Below are 22,488 nucleotides of genomic sequence, written 5' to 3' on the forward strand. Positions count from 1 at the left end.
GGACCTCTTCTGAACATACAGTCCTTTGACTCAGCATGTGTAGACCAAATCCTGGCCATACCACATGAGCCCTTTAAAGGAAAGTGATCATAGATGCATGTAAAGACAGGCATCAGACTTTTTACAGAAGCCTTCTGTTAATAAGCAACATGACATTTTAAGCCCATATTCTGAAGACTATCGATCAAAATCCAGCAGATGGTTCTTCAGAGAAGAGCTGACACTTTGCCATGTAATTGCAGGTTGCCCATGCTACACTTCAGCCAGGGAAACAGATGAAGGCGGACATTTAATCAATCATGTGTCTGCAGATATGAAAATTATGCAGTTGTTCAGGTAGAGCCCAGGCAATTGTAGTCTGCATTACTGCCATCATACTTATTCCTAAAGACAATTTACAGAAGTGATTCCAGCCTCTAATGCAGTGGCGGCTCCCACCAAATCTCTAAGTGTGTGGCAATTGTTGAGATGACGGCTGAGGTAACTTGATGAATGGATATGTTAAGAGCTATGTTACAGTGTACACATTTATCTGGAGAGTAAATTGAGACTCACATAACGTTAAACAGGTTTTTTTTTCTGGTCACATCATGTAACCAGTAACCACTAATTGGCAAGAGTTTTCTTTTTATCTTCATAGTGTACAGTGCCCTTTTCACTATATTGTGAATAATTTAGGGAATAGTGAGTAGGAGCCTTTTCAAACACACCTGAGGTATGACAAAATCACATTGGGGCTAGACCTTCCCAGAGCTAAAAATTGCACTGCAGCATCTATCAGAGCAATCTTAACCATTTTCAACCATACTGCAATAGCCAAAAGAGGCTGCACCCTATGGAACAGAACTTGATGCTGAATGGACTGTGATATTCAACAAACTGTGCAGACAATCTGTCTAGAATGCTAGTATAACTACCTTTCCTTTTTGGTGGCGCATCGTCTGATTGCCCTAACAAACAAACATTCCATGCTGAAAACATAACATGCTGTAAATGGCACAGTTCTTATGCCTTTTATCTTCTTCAGTGTATAAGCCCTTTAATGGTTTCTAATGGTGTGCCAGAGTTGACCATTTGACCTACAGTCCATGCTGCTTCAGCTTCTCTCAGCAAGGCACAAAGCGTTTGTTTTCTTCATGTTTTTCTCCAGTGGTCTTATTACTGACAGTGTAGGTGAGGCGATCATACTGTGGCTCTTAATGTAAGAGGGTTCCATGACATGGTACCATCTTTATTGAACCCCTTGTTACTCTGTTTATGCAAAGATATGTGTACACCAATGACTCACAGATGGCTTCAATAACTTGATAAGTAATACGTAAGTGAACATCCATTAACCAGTATAAGTTGATACAAGTTTAAACTAGCTACCATCTAGTTGATGATACATTCTATGATTATAGCACCAAATTCTGTGACGGTCGAGTTCTGTGACCCAGGAGGGTGTCTGTGACAGCTGCCGTCAGGATTTGAGATCCCCGCTGAATTTCCATATAAACCTTATAAACAGTCATGTTTAAGTACATTTATGTAATTAATATTCAGTGGGGTCACAAATTCTGATGCCAGCTGTCAGAAATTGTGACCCCTATGCTGGACATGAAGCAGCGACCACTAGGGTCACGGAACTCGACATTCACAGAATTTGGTGTAACACCTTTTCCAAAGCCTGGATAAATATGGAGGGTTGTGTCAGGAAGGCCATCCAGGGTTAAAAATAATTAAATAATTAAATAAATAAATAAATACTGGCAGATCGATGGTGCGGATCACGGTTGATTCGCTATAGCGACCCCGGATGGGATCAGCCGAAAGAAGAAGAATCAGGAAGGTAAATGAACTGCAGTGGTACACATTACTCCATACTATATCATATAAAAAGGACATTAATTTTTACATACTTGAGCCCAGAAAATTGAAGTGATGCCTTTATTTGTTTTCACATATTTTGATTTTGTGTGAAGGCATGACCTCTTTATTCCTTATTAGCTATATTCAGAAATGCATAAAGAATTTAATTACACAATCCCAGATTAAAACACATCAGTGGGTAGAAATAGAAAGTGATTAAAAGCTTATTGAGATGCTAATGTGTTTCTCTGAGAAACTGTGCTGCCATTTTCTGTAGTGACTCACCGGTGAAATAAGAGGTAGATTACAAAGATGATTAGATCTCTGAAAGGGCCTTGTTTATGTGGTCAAGGTCACCGTATAACGAGAGCTGCGTATGTGACACTTAACGTCTCATTTGAAGTTCAAAAGAAATCTGATTTTTTGTCAAATTAACAGAATTTCATCAGCATAGTTAAAATCAGTTATTAACACAGGACTCAAAGCTAGGTGTCCTATAAAGAGCATAAACGATTTTCTCTCTGGTAATTGAAAGTAAAATATTCAGGCTCATGAAATTGATATAATTTTGATGTCACTGGCTCCTTTTTAATTTTACTGCAGGTACCAGCTGCTTTGGCACGACCCTCTGAACCCAGGTTTTTGGGTCTAATTTTCTTTTACTTCTGGAATAACTATATAATATACATGTAAGATTCCTGGTAGCTAGAATTAACAATAAACCTAAAGGTTACTGAGGTTAAAAAGCTTGCGCCTGATTAACTTAACTATCTAAGCGTTGGCCCTACCATATAGGAGATCTGAGGTTGGGAGGTGAAGGAAGCGCAGTGTCCTATTTCATTGTCAGTACAATGTTAGCTAACAATCTTGTATCTGTAACTGGGACACAGTAGGAGACACATGGATACTCAGATGATGTAAGCAGACATGTGACTAATTAAGGTGGGGCAAAGTAAAGGACAAGATAAAAGGGACAAAGATCAGTGCACGAGGGAAGGGTAACACAAAGCATTACAGACTGGACCTGATGTTGGCTATTTTGCTATAAGAAACAATTTTATTCAAGAATTATTTCATTAAAAACCATTCTATTAAAGAGTACAAAGGCAGTTTCATTTCATGTTCTGACTACTACAAATGAACTGTAAAATATGAAGAACATTATTAAAAACAGCAATTTTCACTCTGGTATCAGCACAAGCACAATCTGTGCCTGACAAAACCTTTTTGAAAAACTGCACTCCGAACTGCAGGGTCTATTTGTGTTGTTATAGCTTGTCTTCTTGGACAGCAGAGCTCTTGAATATCGCCTAATGCACTAGTACAGTGGTTGCGATTCTGGTTGCACTGCCTCACTACAATACCACAGAGAGGCACAAAGATGAAATTGACATATGCACTTTTAAGAACTATTTAAAAAAATAAGTTAATCTAGCTTCTATAGGGAAAGGAAAGTGGTGTTCTTTTTTTCTGGCCTCTTGGGGTATGGGTCGGGGGGCTGCGTTAGCAGTGGAGGTGGGGATGGAAGTGAGGTTGAGAGAAGGTGGTGGTGGAAGGGTGGTAGGAAAGTGATGGCACCCGTCAAGCAGCACTCAGAGTCCAGTCATTTAAAGTCTGCTGTGAGCTGGGTGATGGTTTATTCATGGGGAAGAGGAGTGGGGAGTGGAGGCGAGCAGGTGGAAGCAGAAGGAAGCGGAGTTGACTGACTGATGAGTATTTCTGAAGGACGCTGAGGCTTACAGGGCCATGACTCCTGCTGCTTCTCACTGTCTCTCAGTATGCACAATCTCGTTCACGCTCATTAATTCCCCCCACCTTCTCACACACTGCCAAAAGGCCCCTGAGGGCCTCAGGGACATTCAGACCAAAAAAAATGCTACTGTGAAAAGAGCGTCTTCCCATTCTGTGTCCTCAGATGGGAAGATGATTAATCTGAGTACAGACAGAGCACTTTATTCCAAACACTTCGTACTTTCTGGTTACAAAAGGTTTCCAATTTTTACCAATAATGTATAAAGTGTTTCTAATAAAATGACCTTCATGGAGCAAAATCGCTTCCAATAATATGGCCAATGAAAGCACAGGGTGATTCTCATAAAGTGTACATAGAGAATGCACAAGGGTTTTCTTTGTCAATGCAAACTTGTGATTAGTGTAGTGTAGTTCATAATACTTAATGCTGTAAAGTGTAAATGCATGTATTTTAAATGAACACGTGGTCATTATGAGTCATTATGGTCATTATGAGTGGTCATTATGAGTTGTCATTATGAGTGTAAACAGACAGATGGCTGCCATAACATATTTACCATAAGTCAGTATGTTTCTTTATAATAAACTGATTTACAGCAACAAAACACACTAACTTTTCAGATCAGTGAAATTCCAGCAACTCTTTTATCAGTAGATTAATTAACAGTGGGTTAGTCACATAAGCCTCAGGCCCTGAACTAACAGCACATTTCACAATGCATTTAAACAGTAAATGTAGCCTTGGACTACTTAGGTTTTACAAAAATATACTTACTCTGCACAAACACTGGTGGTCTGACCACCAATGACCACAGCATTAGGGTGTTAACATCTTGTCTCCTGGTTACACTCAAGTGCAGCTTTTCAGCAGTTCTGCTGAGGACAGAGGTCTGGGTTTTATTTTGTCTTAAAAGCATTTTGATCACAATCATGTTTTATGGACATTGGGAAACGTGAGAGGCTGCAAACCTCAGCCTGACAGTAACTTATTACTGTCCAGGCTGCAAAACTCTCTTGCATCAATTTGTGGCAATACAGCAAGCAACTATTCGTTATACACCAATGCTTTTTCACAGCTTTTCACTGTTATTGTAACGCCAGAAATGACAAATGGAACTAGAAGACTGTTCCACCTTTTTTTATTGCATTAACAAGGCTGTCAGTTTCACTGCAAACATTATATCATATATATTTATTCATCTTCTGTAACCTTCTGTAATGTTGATCAGGGTCACAGTGGGTCTGGAACATACCCAGAATCAAGGCAGAAACACACCTTGAACAAGGCATCAGTCCATTACAGCGCATCAAACTCTGACCCAGTTTCTCAACCAGCGTTTTTGTGAATTCAATGGAGTTACCATCATGTGCACTTTGAGGACTAGTCTGAGACGATATTTCAGACTACATAGTGATGAGCAGTGCTCAACATAAACAACACCACAGACAACAAGAGCCGGCTGTTTTTAAGCTTTTTTAAGACCCCCACAGCTTGCATTCCATAAAGATAAATCATTGCATTCAAACCTGTGTTTAATGAGATGAGACAGAGGTTGTGACTTCATGTGGTGGTGGTGGTGGGGTGTGTGTGTGTGTGTGTGAGGGTGAGGTCAAGTAAGGAGTTCAGGCTCACTCTGGGTGTCTCTTGTCGCCTTTGAGTTTCTGAACAGTTGGAGCGGAAGGGTGCTGAGATCGAGAGGTGCTGATCAATGAAATTTTTTTTTTCAGTTTCAAAGTTATGCAGAATGTTATAGAAAACGCTGCTGTAGAAGGTTGATTGATTTCTCTTCTGTCATTTGTAATGAATACACATTAAGCCTTATATGATGTGAATTTCAATATGTTGTTCAGCACTTTGTGCACTGATGCATTAGATTTACTTGACTGGGGTGTCTAATTGAGTATAAAGCAGTACGTGTCCCAAAACTCCTGCCCAAAGGCTACACTATATTTTGGAACATTACCTCTCCACAACCCAGTGATGGCTGGCTTTAGTGTCTCTAGCTGACATATGACATTGACCTGGCAGATCCAGAGTGTTTCACTGTATTAGCATTTCTTTTCTATTAAGAGTATACAACTGAGACAAAGTGATTGAATGTTTTACTGGCAAACACTGTTTCCACCATGTTTTTAATACACATACACATTTAATACACATACTGTATCTGGTGCGTCTGTCGCATATGGTTGTTTTTCCCCTCTACTGTAAATAAGAGTATTAGTTGTTAGAAAGACGTCCTTAGTAAAATGCAAAGAGAAAAAATACTTTCAAACAGTACTTTAATTGTAAAGCTGTCCATTCTAGCCTTGTGTGTTGTTGGAGGGAAGGTCTACAGAGCCCAAACCCAGAAATGGAGCAGTACAAAATTAACCAAGATAAAACACCTTCTCTCTCCCTTGTGTTTAAAGATTTATTTTCTTATCTGCGGGACCTTTCTTTATCATTGTCTCTGTCTGAATAGTGTTGTACTATCAGCAAGAGAGGAGCAGCTTACTTGCAATAGACTTTTCTCTTATTTGCTCGTATATCTGTTAATAGACTGGATTCTATGATAAGGTGGCTCATATTATGAAAACAAGCACGTATTCGTAAACACTAGTGAATCATATGCTCAGGAGTATTGGCTCAGAGCTTGACTCTGCACTTGAACTGCTGTCAAATATGCCTTTGCACTATGCAGTAATGTGCAAAAGAAAATTGTTAAAAAATCACAATATAGTTGAATGGATATCAATTTTGACAATATCATAATATGATTTTAGATTTTCCGCTACACAAACTTTTGACTTTTTCAAAGGTTAAGGGAAAGCCAGAGGTCCGACATCAGTGAGCAAAGGAAAGATTCACACTGACTCTGTGCCTCGGTTTATTAGGCCAAGGAGAGGCTGATGAAAGGCGTATTTGTGCAGAGACGTGCTTTAAGGCAGTCAACACAAGGCTGAGAGACTGATGGGCTTGCTTTGGGTCTGGGCCTTTAAAAGCAGCTAGCATGACAGATTTATCTTTCATCTGAGCCTCATACCACATCTCCTTTAGAAATGTCCTTTAAACTGGGCAGCTTCACACAAAGCAAAACTACTACTTTCTCCACAGCACATAGAAAAGAAAAAATAAGAAATATCCTTGACATCTCTGTTGTTTCTCCCAGAATCAAAGTCATTTTACACTCAAAATAGAAATGAGGAAACTGAGTTGAAATCTGAGTTTCAGTGTCTCTGAATGAACCAGTTTATGCTCCAGAGAGGAGGCCCTCCACATGGGAGCAACCATGTCTAAAATTACTTTCCTATAGAATGTTTAATACCTCCAGGCATTAAAATGAAGAAGAACCCTTGGCAAAAAATCCTGAGTGTGCCTTTGAATCTCACGTCTCCTTGTGTTTTAGTTGAGAGCTGAGAACTAGGCTCAGATTTGCTAAGATGACACTTATGTTTAGCTGCAGCAAAATTAAAAACAAGACCTCAATCAGAATTTATAGAACACAATTCTCAACACTAAAAATCTCAGTTTTAATCTTTTTTAAACTATTACCTTTTACACTATTACAGAACAATCATGCTAAATAATTAAATCATTTCCATGACAAAATTATCTCACACTTACAGCCTACTAAGGTATTCTACAACTTAATTACACTATTTCCACATCTTACTAAGTAATGTGTAATTAATAATATTCATTAAATAAGGATCCCTGTAAACAATTAGCCGTTGATTCAACGTTGAAATAACGTAATAACTGCCGTCTAATCAACGTTCTCTTAAGGTTGAAAATGAAAGTTGAAAAGATGTCCCAACACAGACATTTAAAAGACGACTATTAGACGTATTTTGGACGTCCATTGACGTTATTAATTGGTCCCGAAATAAATTGCTTGTATAAAACGCATTTTGGACGTCCATCAATTGTTATCGATTGGTCACCACTTAACTAACTTATTAAGATGGATTTTGGACGTCCATCTACATTTAAAATATGTCCTTGACGGACAGACTACTTTTAGACCTATTTTGAACGTCCAGGGACGTTCCTTGTTTAGTGGGATGTCATCAGCAAGTCAATAAGAGTAAAATATTCACTTTATGATGCTATGCTGCAAATTGTGCTGCAGTAGCTTATTGAAATTACCACCTATATAAATAAATATACAAGATCTGTCCAAATAGTGCTAATTTTCAAAACCATACAAAAAACATAACACATTTTAAATGTAATAACTTATGTATTTACTTATTTAATAGTGATATTTTCTCAGTAGGCGCTCACTCTTGTAATAATTTCATTCAATCTCAAACCAGATTGGGACTCAGAAAGCATTTGGAGGTGCACACACAAGTAGTGAGACCAGGAGAATATGATCTATAGTGGAATAATGAGATGAATCGAGGGGGTCAGGTGTCTTTATTAGTTTTAATGCTCACAGGCATTCTGATGGACATTTACTGATAACAAAAATCTCTAGCTTCCCACTGAATGATGCAAAAGTGGCAATACAAGCGCAACTACCATCAACAGCCAAATAACACAGAGAGGGCACTGGTGCATCAAGAGAACCCACAGCTCAGTGTGTGCAGCTCAATAAATGTGCCACAATAATATTGACTTTTCTTTTTCTTTTTACTATCGACAATATAGAAAGACACGAGTGTTTCATTATGTTAGGGTTACAGTTCCCTGCTAACAGTTTACTTTCTCACACATTAAGAAATTAGGACACACACACACTTTTGAGTCGCCAATCCACCTACCAACATGTGTTTTTGGACTGTGGGAGGAAACCAGAGCACCCAGAGGAAACCTACGCGGACAACACACCAACTCCTCACAGACAGTCACCCGGAGCGGGAATCAAACCCACAACCTCCAGGTCCCTGGAGCTGTGTGAGTGCGACACTACCTGCTGCACCACCGTGCCGCCCGACAGTTTTGTTGTTGATTTTTATATATTTTTCTCTAATATTGAGAATTACAGACATCCCATTCTTTTGAAATACAGATGAAAGTGTATAAATACAGCCAAAAATAAAAGCTAAACTGTAGACTATATCTAAATGCTCTTATTGAGAAAAGCTGATTTTGTGCAGCTCTTATGCTTGTTGAACAGTTGGCCATGTTTATATTAGTTTATTTAATAGTGGATCTAAAACTTCAGCTTTAAATTGGAATCAGTCTCTGCTAATGAACCAATCCTATTTAGCCACAACAGTGCATTTATGCCTACTGCTGCCAATAGGGGTCAGGGTAACATTTGTCAATATTTGGAGAACCTGCAACAGAAAATGACATTTTCTTTCATTTCCTGTCATTAGTAAGATGATTCATCTTTGTAGAGATACAAATGGTTATTGGTCGCAAACTTAACTGCCAATGCACCAAATATCTCCTTGTTTTCATTGTTGCTGGAGACACCTGAGGTGCCTGAACTTCAGCATCAATGAAGTGGTTACAGTTAAATGAAGCTGTAGTGTGTGATTTTGTAGAAATCAATAAGCACAAGCCAGTTTTTGAAAATATTCAACTGAAAAAGTCCTATATGCACCTACCTGCATTCATCTACACCTTCTTACAAAGCCACTCCCTTAAAACACATGGATGTACATGTCTTAATAAGTCACACAGAGAGAGCAGCGCAAGGGCTCACCTTCAAACACCATCCGCCTCATGTAAAAAACGCCCAGCAGCTACATGGACATTCACTCTCTGACTTTTCCAGCCTCTTTTTGTTGGAAGCCTTCTCTACCTCCATCATGATTTTCTTCCTTTAGCAGTGCTTTCCCACTGTTCACCTTCAGTAGTGGCTTGTGGAATCTGCGCATGCATGCAGTATGTGTGCATGTGGCAGGGTGTTCACACAGGCTCTGAGGGTGATAATACAGGCAGATAAGTCATCAATTCATTATGTTTTATCCAAATGAAATGATTGGATTTAGTTTTGTAGCCCAGTGGCCTGTATGGAATCCTTTTATTTGTGTCATCAGAGCATTTCTTTTACTGATACTGTAAATTGTATTTAAAATATATATAAAAAAGCTGTTTTCACATACTGAAGCTTAAATAATTAGAAATAGGGTTCATGTTCAATTCTACTCAGAAGGTTTCATGGTAAAAATGAATAATTTTTTCCGTAAATTTTCCGTATTAAAGATATTTTGCAGCTAACAAAACTGTTAATTCCTTTAAAATAGAGCAATTATATTAGTTATTTATTAGTGAGTTATCTGCTGTGTCAACTTTGCCTATACTATGAATGTCAGTGTCAACATATTTGTGTGTCAGATATTTCTAGTTTTAGGACACTGCCTAGTATATGATTCTTTAAAAACTGAACATCACTAAAGTACACAATAATGAACACACAAGTCAGAACTAAATAATCAGAAATGTTTTCTAAGGACGTGCTTTCATTTGTGCCAGTGTGTTCAAGGATTTGGAAAACTTATTTTCAGGTTTAGCCTTTATTTATGGTGCATTTATTTGAGACATTAATTTAATTCACTGAATTTCCAGTCCTGATGTATACAAGTATTTATTTACGTCAGCATGATTTAAACCATACTAAAATTTCTGTCTGAGAATGAAAACTGTCAATCTCTACACCAAAGTTAATTTCCCATACGCCTCAAATCGCAGTAGTAGCACTTATGGGAACTGCCAATCCTCTGCACTGTGTGCACTATAATTACTTTCTGTTTATACCTTAGCTGTATGTGAGTCCAAGGGAGACAGAGAGAGAGCGAGAGATAGAAAAAGAAATTCAGTGACAGGCTTAAAGAATCGTGGGTTTAAATGATTTATACTTGGAGTTTGAAACGACCTAAATGACATTATGTGGCTCATGTGGGCTGCAGGTGTGAACCCTACTCTCCTGTGACACAAACCACATGATAATGTGAGAATTCTTACTTGTGTTAATTGAAAGAATGCTGCATAATCTCTAAGGATAGCGCTACACTGTGCAGCATTCCTTCCTCCTCCATTTGTTTGCAGAAGCTGGGGTAATTACAATCTCTGTTTAGGTCAGCACCTTTCACACACAATCCTGAGTTGAGACTGGACAAACACTGCAAAGAATAAATTGTCCCATTTTTATATTTAAACTCCAAGAAAAATGTGAAGAATAATTCTGTGCAATTATTTTTTTGTTTGGCTTTAGTCGTTTTAAAGGAAGACCACATTTTCTTACAGTCACCCGCGACTAACGAGGTCTAACTACTTTAAAATTTGAAGAATATCAGTTTTTACTTTGTAATGATAAAAGCCAATTATAGGTTGTGACTGATAGTGAATTTGAAAGGTGAATGCCCATTTATATGCAGTCACATTGTTTTCTTCTTCCTGAGTCACTGACTGACTGACTTTTTAATTTAATAAGATCTACACTTACGTCTCTATGTATTTGCACTTGGTCATTTTAATAGAAACATCCAGTATATAAGTGCACTTTTTCAATTTACAGTTACTGACTGTAGCTCACCTTTTATCAGAAACCCTCTCCCCTTCCTATTAGTTGTGCTCTTGGTGGTTGTTCTGATTGCTGCCTAAACTACAGCAGGAGAAACCGTGTGGAACTCATTCCTCTCCATCACAGGGCCACACACTGAAGGCCGTCATCCATGATGCAATGGTCAAACGGAGCCTGGACGAAGCCAGTGGGTTTATCTGGGGCAATTTAAATGCTAGTAGATTGAATTTAAATAATCTCAAATGTGAAATGGAAGTCTCTGAATGGCAAGCCAAAGGAAGGCCAAGGGTATAATTACATTCTTAATATCACAGCTTCTCTGTGACCCTTTTAATCAGATGGCCTTCCTGCGAGTGGAGAGTCACCCCTTTGGGTTTGTGCAGAGAGGAATCAAAATATGGCCTGCAGAAAACAACAGCTGCTCCCTTGTGTTCTTACATCTGGGGTCCGCTAAAAGGCCAGAAGATAGAGGAGAGAGAGATGCGAGTAACCGGGAAGGAGGGTGAAAGCAAGTAATTATGCTGTCAGTGTACAGTGAGATTAGGCTTCAAATAAGGTCACAGAAAGAAAATGGCATCTATAAAACACGGCATCCCTGTGCTGTAGAAGTTAGTGAATTGCGTCGGAAGTGTTCTTTAATATTGATGATCATTTGCAGATCCACAGACTTCATGCCCTGTTTATTCAACACACCCCATTAAACACTTCAAAGTGGGCTTGGTATTCAGCTTAGAATCTATATCTATAATGATTTTCTACTCAGAATGTTTGAAAAAGCAAAACTTGTATTTGCCATGTACATAGAACCAATCACCCAGGAATACAGAGGGCCAACTGTATTATGAAAATTATATGTGGTCATGAGTGAGGAACTTAAGCAGCATTAACTCTATGAACAATGGATGAGGTCCCTAAGTCAGACTCATAATGTTACTCACATTTGAAATTTTCTATGGGTTTGAGAAGGCTTTGGCTTCTCTAACTCCTGTCTTTGTGTTCATAGTCTCTGGATAGCTTTTGGAATTGCTTAATACTACACAAAATTCATTCACTCATTCATTCATTATTTGTAACCGCTTATCCAATTCAGGGTCACGGTGGGTCCAGAGCCTACCTGGAATACACCCTGGAGGGGGTGCCAGTCCTTCACAAGGCAACATACACACAGTCACACATTCACACCTACGGACACTTTTTAGTCGCCATTCCACCTACCAACGTGTGTTTTTGGACTGTGGGAGGAAACCGGAGCACCCGGAGGAAACCCACGCAAACAACACATCAACTCCTCATAGACAGTCACCCGGAGGAAACCCACGCAGACACAGGGAGAACACACCAACTCCTCACAGACAGTCACCCGGAGGAAACCCACACAGACACAGGGAGAGCACAGCACACTCCTCACAGACAGTCACCCGGAGGAAACCTACGCAGACACAGGGAGAACACACCAACTCCTCACAGACAGTCACCCGGAGGAAATCCACACAGACACAGAGAGAACACACCACACTCCTCACAGACAGTCACCCGGAAGAAATCCACACAGACACAGAGAGAACACATGACACTCCTCACAGACAGTCACCCGGAGAAAACCCACACAGACACTGGGAGAACACACCACAATCCTCAGAGTCACCCGGAGCGGGAATCGAACCCACAACCTCAAGGTCCCTGGAGCTGTGTGACTGTGACACTACCTGTTGCCCTACTACTCAAAATTGTATACAAAAATAGTTCTAGTTAGTTGAGGATAGATACTGTGTCTGGAGCCATTGTCTATGGTAGGGAATCAAACAGTTTAAGTTGCAGCGACTGCTGAATTTGGCACTTGGGTGCGCACACTGAACTGTTGATATAGAACCGTTGTGAACTACAGTCGTTCAATATGAGCCTAAGACAATCATGCTCAATGCCAAGTGTCGACTAGAGAAGTTTAAACCCCACAGTACTGGGCTTCACAGATTGCAATTAGTTACATAAGTTTCATCATACAGTAAGAGTTCTGGGACTGATGTGGGATGAGGAATACTGAAAAGGTGACTAAGGTTAAAAGGTGAAACTACTCAGAGTGAGTGTGGTTTACATGCAACTCTTCCTCTGTCTACCTGCCCTCATTAGCATATTTATGTCGGATGTGCAAAGCCTAAAAAAAGAAATAAGCTCATTAAGAAGCATACCCCATGATTGTAATGTCTGCCCACCTCTCTGCTGCTCTTTTTTTCCTCTCTCTTTCTCTCTGGTCTACTTCTGGACTACTGGCTTTCTTTCACTTATCAATATAAAGTTGTTGCACAGATACTTTCAATTGAAGAATCCATTCACTCCTAGTTTGCATTTTTACATCCCCAATTCAGGGCAGCTGTCTGGCAATTTGCATTGAAATGCATTGGAGCCTGGAGGTCTCCAACTTTTTTCCAATGTAAAAAATAAATAAAATAAAATGAAAAAATAAATAGTTTAAAAAAAGAAAAACAGGAAATAGTGAAGAAGAACTGATGGCAGATATAGAAGATGACATTGATATAACAATTCTGTAGCCTGTCATTAATATTCAGACAGGTGCAGCAAGGTTTTTAGGTGCTCTAGATGTTCCATGCAGGGTACTGTGAGGGCAGGGGACTCAGTGCTAGGCCTTTGAGATACAAAATCATCTCACAAGCAGCAGGGAAATAGACAAAGTTCTGCAGTCTGCATTTGAAAAAAAAAAAGAAAGGCTACTCTATACAATTCCTAAACTCTATTCCTGTCAAAGGAATGCTGATTCCTCTGGGGACAGGGCCCCTTGGGTAAGCGAGATGTTGTCTGCTGTGCTCAAATAGCCCCAGGACAGGGAGAGGTAAAATGAGAAGAAGTATGCTGGACGGGTCAGGTCCGACGCCTCATTATTTCTTCTGTCACGCTTGAAAACTACAACTTGGTTCAGCAGCTTTCTTTCCTGTTCCTTGGCAACTTGCTGGATGCTCTTTTTCAGAATTTTATTTATCACTGTCTCTGTCTTACTGCTTCACTGTAGGTGTCTTAAAGTTTTTTGCCTGCATGAGAGAGCAAAGGTGTAATTCAACAATAGGACTTGATAGCATTCAGTGGCACCTTGCTTAATCAGCTATATAGATCAGCACCAACTCTGTCAACCACTGCAGTTGTGCACATGCATTAATGTGTAACATTAGGGTTGGGCGGCGGTATTTAAAATTGTGGACGATATCTCAGTATGAGGGTGGTGTTTTTAACATGTGTGGCGTGGCATGGCATAGTTCTGTTCGGTGTAAATAAGCACAAGGCCAAGGACATTTATGTGCATTTAAGAGAGCAAAAGGGAGGAGGCGCTGTAGGAGCTTACTGACTGGTGAAATTACACTCTGAAAACGGGAAAACGAGAAAAAACACAATCAGTAGCCCACTACAGTTGTGAGTTTAGTACTTAATTTGGGTTAAAAGAGAGAGGAATGAAATCATAAATGGCTCTTTCATAAATGGGTTTTTATTGTCAACATGTGTGTCTGTGTACACTGGCGGGGTGTGTTGAGCTGAATTGTCTAGCACCAAAAACCCTTCATTCAACCCACATTCAGAGATAAAACACTCACAGTAATTCCGTATACCATGTTTATATTTTGAGATGGTATGACAGTATGAAAAATGCGGATACCCCCATTCCTTTGTAATATTACATCATAACCTGATAATTATGAATAAAGAATGCTGTAAATGTATTCTGAAGACGCCAGTCCTGTGATTTAGGACACACATTATGAAGGATTTTTTTTTAATGTACGAGTATGAAAACATGATATAAAAAAGGTTAGAATTCTAAAATGCCTCTCACTCCTGGGCTCTTGTGCTGAAATGAGCTGTGGCTCGATTTAATTTAAGGTGCTGTTTTGACAAGAGGAGAATGGAGCTGTTGTTTGGCCCTTGTGGTATTTTAATCAAAACTTGGGACCCCAGTGAAATCTGTTAATTTGTGGAAAAAGTGTAGAATATGTAGCTTTTAAGATCCTATGATCCATACCTAGTAATAATCCACTGTGTACTTCACCTTTTCTTCATCACAAGGAGCAACTTTGGGGTCAAAATTGTCTTCGTTATTACTGTAGCACAAAGGCATGTAAAGACAGTTCTGAGTAATGCTTTTGGAATGAATATGTTGAGAAAACCAGAAGAGGTCATTAAGGGAGAACTCTGGACTACAGTTCCGCCTTTTGACAACCACACCCACGTTGGTGCTATATTAAGGAAAGAGAAAAAGAAGAGGAAGAAGGCGGCATAATGAAGAGGCTTTGTCAGGGTGATACTATGTATATAACGGTGCTTTCTGGCTATTTATACAGTAGACGTGTTAAAGGGACAAGTTTCAGGTAGATCTTTTATCAAACTTTAGCCACTGCAAACTCAAACTTAAGATCTTAATAAGAAACTTAAAGGAATTTTGCACATTTTACATTTTAATCACTGTTTGTGACATCTGTGTTTCAAAACAATTCCCTGTACACAGAACTGAAAGTCTATCAAAACAGTCACACTTATAATAGCTATTTTAATATTCATTTCGTATTTTGCATTCATTCCTGAACCAGGTCCCCAGTGCAGAAACTAGAGCACAGGGAGAAAACACCTGTTTATTGACATGAGAAAAGCACCCAGAAGTCCTCACAGACAGTGACCCAAGATGAGCACTGACCCCATGACCTCAGGACCCTGCAGCTTTGTGGTAGCAACGCTACATGTTATGCTACTTGTTGAACGCGAATGTTTGGATACCCTGAGTCAAATGGCAAGGGTGTGTGTATGTATGTGTGTTTATTTATTCTTTATAAAAATAGCAGGTAGTGTCGCAGTCACACAGCTCCAGGTTGTAGGTTCAAGTCCCGCTCCGAGTGAGTGTCTGTTAGGAGTGTGGTGTGTTCTCCCTGTGTCCGCGTGGGTTTCCTCCGGGTGACTGTCTGTGAGGTGTGTGGTGTGTTCTCTCTGTGTCTGCGTGGGTTTCCTCCGGGTGTCTGTCTGTGAGGAGTGTGGTGTGTTCTCCCTGTGTCTGTGTGGGTTTCCTCCAGGTGACTGTCTGTGAGGAGTGTGATGTGTTCTCCCTGTGTCCGCGTGGGTTTCCTCCGGGTGTCTGTCTGTGAGGAGTGTGGTGTGTTCTCCCTGTGTCTGTATGGGTTTCCTCCGGGTCGTCCGGTTTCCTCCCGCGGTCGAAAAAACACATGTTGGTAGGTGGATTGGTGACCCAAAAGTGTCCATAGGTGTGAGTGTGTGAGTGAATGTGTGTGTCTGTTGCCCTGTGTGGGACTGGCGCCCCTGTTCCTGCCTTGCGCCCAGTGATTCTGGGTAGGCTCTGGACCCGCCGCAACCCTGAATTGGAAAAGCAGTTACAGACAATGAATGAATGAATCATTTTGACATACGAGACATTTATCAAATTATCTTTTATAGCTCTGTAAATGGAAGTACATTAACATTTCTCTATGGAGTCTCTAATGGCACACTGGTCCCATTATCAAACAGACACCTGCCGCTGATTCTTTGGAATAAATAGCTCCTGTATAATCGCTTTATTTTTTGGCCTTTATATTGGTGACATTTTTCTGAACTTGGGTTTCCTTTGGGTTTTTCCTCTGTTTCTAATTAAATTTATTTACCTACAATGGTGAGTTCTCTGGTGTAAACATTTGAACTTTTGGATTTGGATTAATGTTTCTCTGCACTTGCCTCCATTGTGACATAAACAAGTCTGAATATGGCATGTCCTGTTCATTTTAATTCACATATTCAATTCATTTTCCAGTGTACAAAAAAATTTAATATGCAAATGCAACATTTTGTGGAGTTCCCAATATCTGAAACTGAGCAAAAACACAGTAAGTGAGTATGATCTCTGTAGGGAGTGTGATACCTTTATTTAAATGAAAAAGAATCAACAGGAGCACTAAATCTTTGCATATGGGTGTATGTGATACACATACTAAAGGACGTTTTTCAGAGGTTTGTAGTTTTGAGTTATTGCTTCTGGCACTAGTTGTACAGTCCTCTTCACTGCTCCTCACTCTCAGCGAGGATAGCAGTTCTCCCACTGAGCAACATAAAATTTCCTTGCACTGTTCCATGCATCTGGGCTGTAGTTAAAATGAGCCCTGGCTGACAGACAGGTCCATCAAAACCGATTCACTGCTGCCAATCAAATGAACCCAGGGTACTGGCATTTCTAAAGCTTTCTGAAATAGCAGAACTCGGGCAAACTCTGGAAACTGAGAACTTTTTGAAAAACACACATGCACAAAAAACAACATGAATGAAACAAAATAAAAAAGCCTAGAATTCAAAGTTGCATTGAGACTCAAGTTAGTTATAAATGTAGTAGTTTTATGGCTCAGTATTATTTAATCAAATACTTTTTTTTGTTTGTTCCAGAGGAGGAAGCTCATGAAACTTTCAACTACAGTTACAAAAAGGCAAAAAAAGAAATCATTAATATGAACTCCTACTCCTATAACAGTCTATTATTTCTGAAACATGGGCCAATGCAAAAAAGAAAAAAACAAAGATAACTGAAGTAAATTAAATATTAAATAAAAAAATAAATATATATATATATATATATAAATGCAAACAATGTGCATCAATATTTAAAATACTCAGTTTGTGCCAAAACATTCTGTGAGGGGAAAAAAGCAGTTGTGTCAAACCTTTTTCTTTTTGTTTTTTTAGAAGTGCACAACTACATATTGTCTACAGAGAATACTTCTTCATTCTATTGCACTAGATTTATCTTTCTGATCATTTTACTGACACCCCCTCTTCCCTTATTACATGTATGTGTGCAGTGTAATGTCATAGACACCATTTAAAGGAGGTCTGAGGTGGATTATGATGAGGAAGATGAGAGCATTCTTACACACACACACAGAGAGAGAGAGAGAGAGAGAGAGAGAGATCTGCAAGATGGCAAGGCCTCCTTCTGTTCATTGGCGAGGCTCTAAGGGAGGGGATGAATGACCCATCCAGCTTGATTACACTCGCCCTTTACCCTTGTCTTCTTTATTATCTTATTTTTTCCATTATACATCACAGACCCACGCTCTACTGCCACAACACTGAAGTGGGAAGTGTTAGTTTTCCTTCAGATCACTTTTCTGTCCTGCTGCCAGCCTCTGAACTCAGTCACACATATATTCACCACATATGCAACAGTTTGGAGAGACCAGGTCAAATGAGTGAAAATAAGTACACATCTATTGAGAAAATGTTTCTAAATTTTGAAGTACAATTTCTGCGTATTTGGCTTGTGCTCACAGTATGTCCCTTGTTTAGTTTGTGGTGGTGGACAAAAAACTGCAGGTCCCAGAGTGCATTGTGTTAACTACACTGAGGCCAGACATGGTGCTCTACTCTGAAAGTAAACAGATTTCATAGAGTTAACAGTTCCATTTGAGGATGCAGTAGATGAAGCATTCAAAAGGAAGAAGCTGAAGTACACGGATTTGGCGGCTGAGGTGAGGGAACGTGGGTGGCAGGTACATGTTAGACTGTTGGTAGATGTTAGGAGATATTTAGCCAAGTCTGCCAAATCCCTACTTGTGCAGTTCGGCATCGGGGCCGAAAACTAAGGGCAGCTGTGAAGGAGTTGTCAGAAACAGCTGAAAGGTCCTATTGTGGTTGTTGGTGATGTAGAGCTCACATGGAACATGGACCATAAAAGGCCACAGCAACCTTAGTGTTGAGGTATAGGTTTCGAACAACAGAAATTTTGTGGCTAAAGGTAGAAAGTGTGTGTGGTGGGCCCTATATGAAGTTCTTATGGATTGGCATAGGATATTTTACATCTTATCTTGTGTATGATTATAATTGTAGTAATAGAATCGTGTGGAGCACCATGCTCCTCCCAATAAGAGTCTGGGGTTTATTTGGCAGGAACACAATGCTTCACCCAGAATCCAGAATCCCCGGATAAGATTCCTAACACTAAATGTACCTGCATCTGTCTGTAAGATGCTCTGGTTAACAACCTCTGCCAAATGCATAAATGTAACAGTTCCAAAAAGGCATGGGGATCAAGTAATGTGGATATTGAAGATTGGTACAATGATAATTTGGCTGAAAAAGTGTGCAACAACTGGAATGTATATTTGTTACCGTAGACCTGTAAAGCAAATAGCACCTATGTGGTAGATAAACCTAATGAACTGAATAACCTGGTATCACACAGTATAGTGTTACTTTGTATGTGGTGCTAAAGCAATCTAAGGATCTAAGACTAGCTTTTAAGAACCCCCAATCTAATCGCATCCAGTACATCATGATTTGAACCAATTATTTAATAATATAATCATTCATGATTCCCTGCTGTTGCTGTCATTATTATTATCATTATATATTTTTATTTAGGGCTTGTTGTTTATTCTTATTTAATAAGTGAGACATTAGGCCCTCGGTGTGTCTGACACCTTCTAAGTCACAAACAAGAGAAGCTGACCGGAGGCACAATGTTCTGGACCGTGCAAAGGCCTGTCAAATGTGGTAGCGCTGTTCTGTGTGTCAATAAAGGATTATGTTTTCACTTTACCTTAATCCTGAGGCACATTCATCTGGCTCTGTTTGGAAAACTAATCGAGCTGCTGCTGTTTCAACTCACTGACTCTGTTCCAGAAACATGATTCAGCTTCACTGATCCCAAACACAGCTTTAAAGCCTTAGTTCCCCAGATCAGACTCTCAGAATTGAGGCAGGAATTTAAAAGTCAAAGTCTCTGCTGCAGAAACAGTCAGTATCCTTTTTTTTTTTTTGATCCCTGATTGTTTGAACTGTAAAAGAAGCCGATTTGAAAAGATCTCGCACCAAATGTGCAACAACAAATGTATCCAGGCTGCAAATCTGAATCAGAGAGTGTCCATGTATTCCGAAAACAAGACTTGAGATCATTTTATTTAAAGACTACCTACGTAAGGGCCACATAACAAATGAATAAACCTGTGCTATAATATACTTAAGAGTTTAACATAATAGCTTAGATCTCCACTTTCCTGTTAGTTTTCATTCAGAAGCTCTTAATCATTTTAGGTGGAGAGGTAGGCTTGAGTAAGTAAGCCGACTGTACCTTGTACATGGCTGAAGTTTAACTTGGCTGTCAGTTTATATTCACCATTTCAATTATTATGAAATTTCATTTGTAACTCGAGCTGCTTAGTTATAGCACTTTCAGTCTGGATTTTCTTTTATGGAAGGTTAGCAGTCACCTCCACCTTAAGTAATACATCTGAAACAGAACAAATAATTCAACATTACCCAGAGCAGGAATAGACCAACATACTCAAATGTTTTTATGCTTTTCAACTGTCTGATGTCTGTCCACCATCCAAAGACCTCCAAATACCATTTCACCACTTTTTACAGTGTGCAAACAGACAGGAGAGCTAGCAAGGGTGAGAAAATATCCTCTGGATTTTGTAAAAACAAAAAGTGTATTGGATTAAAATCACAAACATAGTATTTCAATAATCTAGAGTTTAAAGTGTTAATCAAGTTTTCAGTGTTTTTAGTTGAAAAGCAGTGCGGGCCCAATTCTTTAGTATTAGTATTTAGTAAGCAGTCCATCCTCTCTCACAAGCCTGAACACATCCTGAGCTAAGCATCAGACCTAGTCTCTTCAGTCTCAGAAAAGAGGGGCTTGACACACACTGGTTTTTAATCATTACCCACACATCCATCCATCTCTGCCCTCCCTCCAGCAGCCTGAAGACAGGTATGAAAACCAAGACGAAGACATGGGTGATCCATTCTGTGGGGCTTTTATCTTTCTCTGTCAGAGCCATTTCTGAAAGCAACTATGAGGGTCTTGCACTGTTGACGGACAGTTCTTCCATATGGCCTTCTATACCTTCAGCTTCCGTAGTCATCAGAAATGATTCACATCAGTAGCACCAATGTAGAGACTTCAGTTCTCCAACCCAGTCAATACTAATACAATTTTTTACAATTTGAAGGAGACTGAGCAGAGCATTTTCGTGTAACTTATAACTGTAATTCAAACATTCTCCAGCACTTTTGTCCTTTTGTGGTAACATTTGCATAGTTTAAAAAAATGTAAAATCTGTAAGAGCTTGTGAAGAATAATTTATTTGCTTTATACCTGTCAGTACACGGTCTCAGTGCAGGCACTGTAGATATTTTATACCTTAGACATTTTTTCTTATCTAAACTATTTTGAGAAAATGTGTTAAATCAATTACCATAAACTGCAAATGAAAGCTCCCCAGATTGAGACTGCAGTGCTAATCACCTTCCTGTGTGTTTCCAGAAGACTCAGCAGGTCTGCACAGCTTGCTGACACACTTCACTTACATACACTCCTCACACACCCTTTGTTTGGAGCCTAGGACTTCTGGGAGGATTTATACCATAAATGTCAAAGAAAGATGATCAGAAGCAGATTTGATTTTTTATACAGTGAATAGGCAAGGGGGATGACACTTCCAAAACTGGCAAAAACAAGCCCTGGAACTCACAGAAAAGCCAGCAAGCAGGAAAAGCAGTCCCCTGGAATTTATTCGAGTAAAATAGAAAATTAAAGTTGCTGCATTCCCTAGATGTATGGATAATATCCTGCAGCACAGAGGCAGCTTCATTTGTCAGTTGTTTAGCTTCTCCTCAGGCAGAGAGCACCACAGTGCTGTGATACAGGGCCTCAGAGACAGTCAGCACAATAAAAGAGAAGAAGAAGAGAGAGGAAAGCAGACTGTCATCCATTCTGATGTGCAAACACTTTCAAAAATGGCCTGTTCAGAAATGTAAATATTACTTTTGGTTTTGCACTAAAAGAAAAAAAAAACATGGCGTAACACACAATGTGTTATTTATTCTTCAAACTCCAGGATCTTTAATCCATTAATAAAACCTAAGACCAGAGATGGAAAGATAATTGAAAATGTTCTAATGTTGCTAATGAAGTGACAATTAACACAAAAAGACGTGATAAAAATGTCTTGTGATTCAAGCCATGAAAGAAAAGATATATAAAGATAGTATTGTTACACTCACCACAGCAGAGCTCACTTCTTAGGTTATTTGATGCTGTTTTTTCTCATGTTTGTTTTTGCATGTTTCATTTGGAGAATGTACTGCATGTGCTGTATGCAAACTACATTTTTAATCATGGCTACCTCCATGCAGAGATCCACTTTTGTAGTGTGAACCGGTTAATTAAGTTTATACTTACTATTTATCTCATGTGTTACACTTTATTTAAAAAAATGCTTTAATAATGAATGGCCAATGTGACCTAGTGCAAGCCTGATCAGGATGGACATGATCCGTTACAGAAGATGGATAAAGAAATAACTTAGCACATTAATAAATATTGTTTGATATCCACAGGAACTGTAAGAGATTTCACGGAAGCAAAATAGGAAGAACTAACCCT

This window comes from Hoplias malabaricus, chromosome 1 (genome assembly GCF_029633855.1).
Source record: "Hoplias malabaricus isolate fHopMal1 chromosome 1, fHopMal1.hap1, whole genome shotgun sequence".
Classification (NCBI taxonomy): Eukaryota; Metazoa; Chordata; class Actinopteri; order Characiformes; family Erythrinidae; genus Hoplias; species Hoplias malabaricus.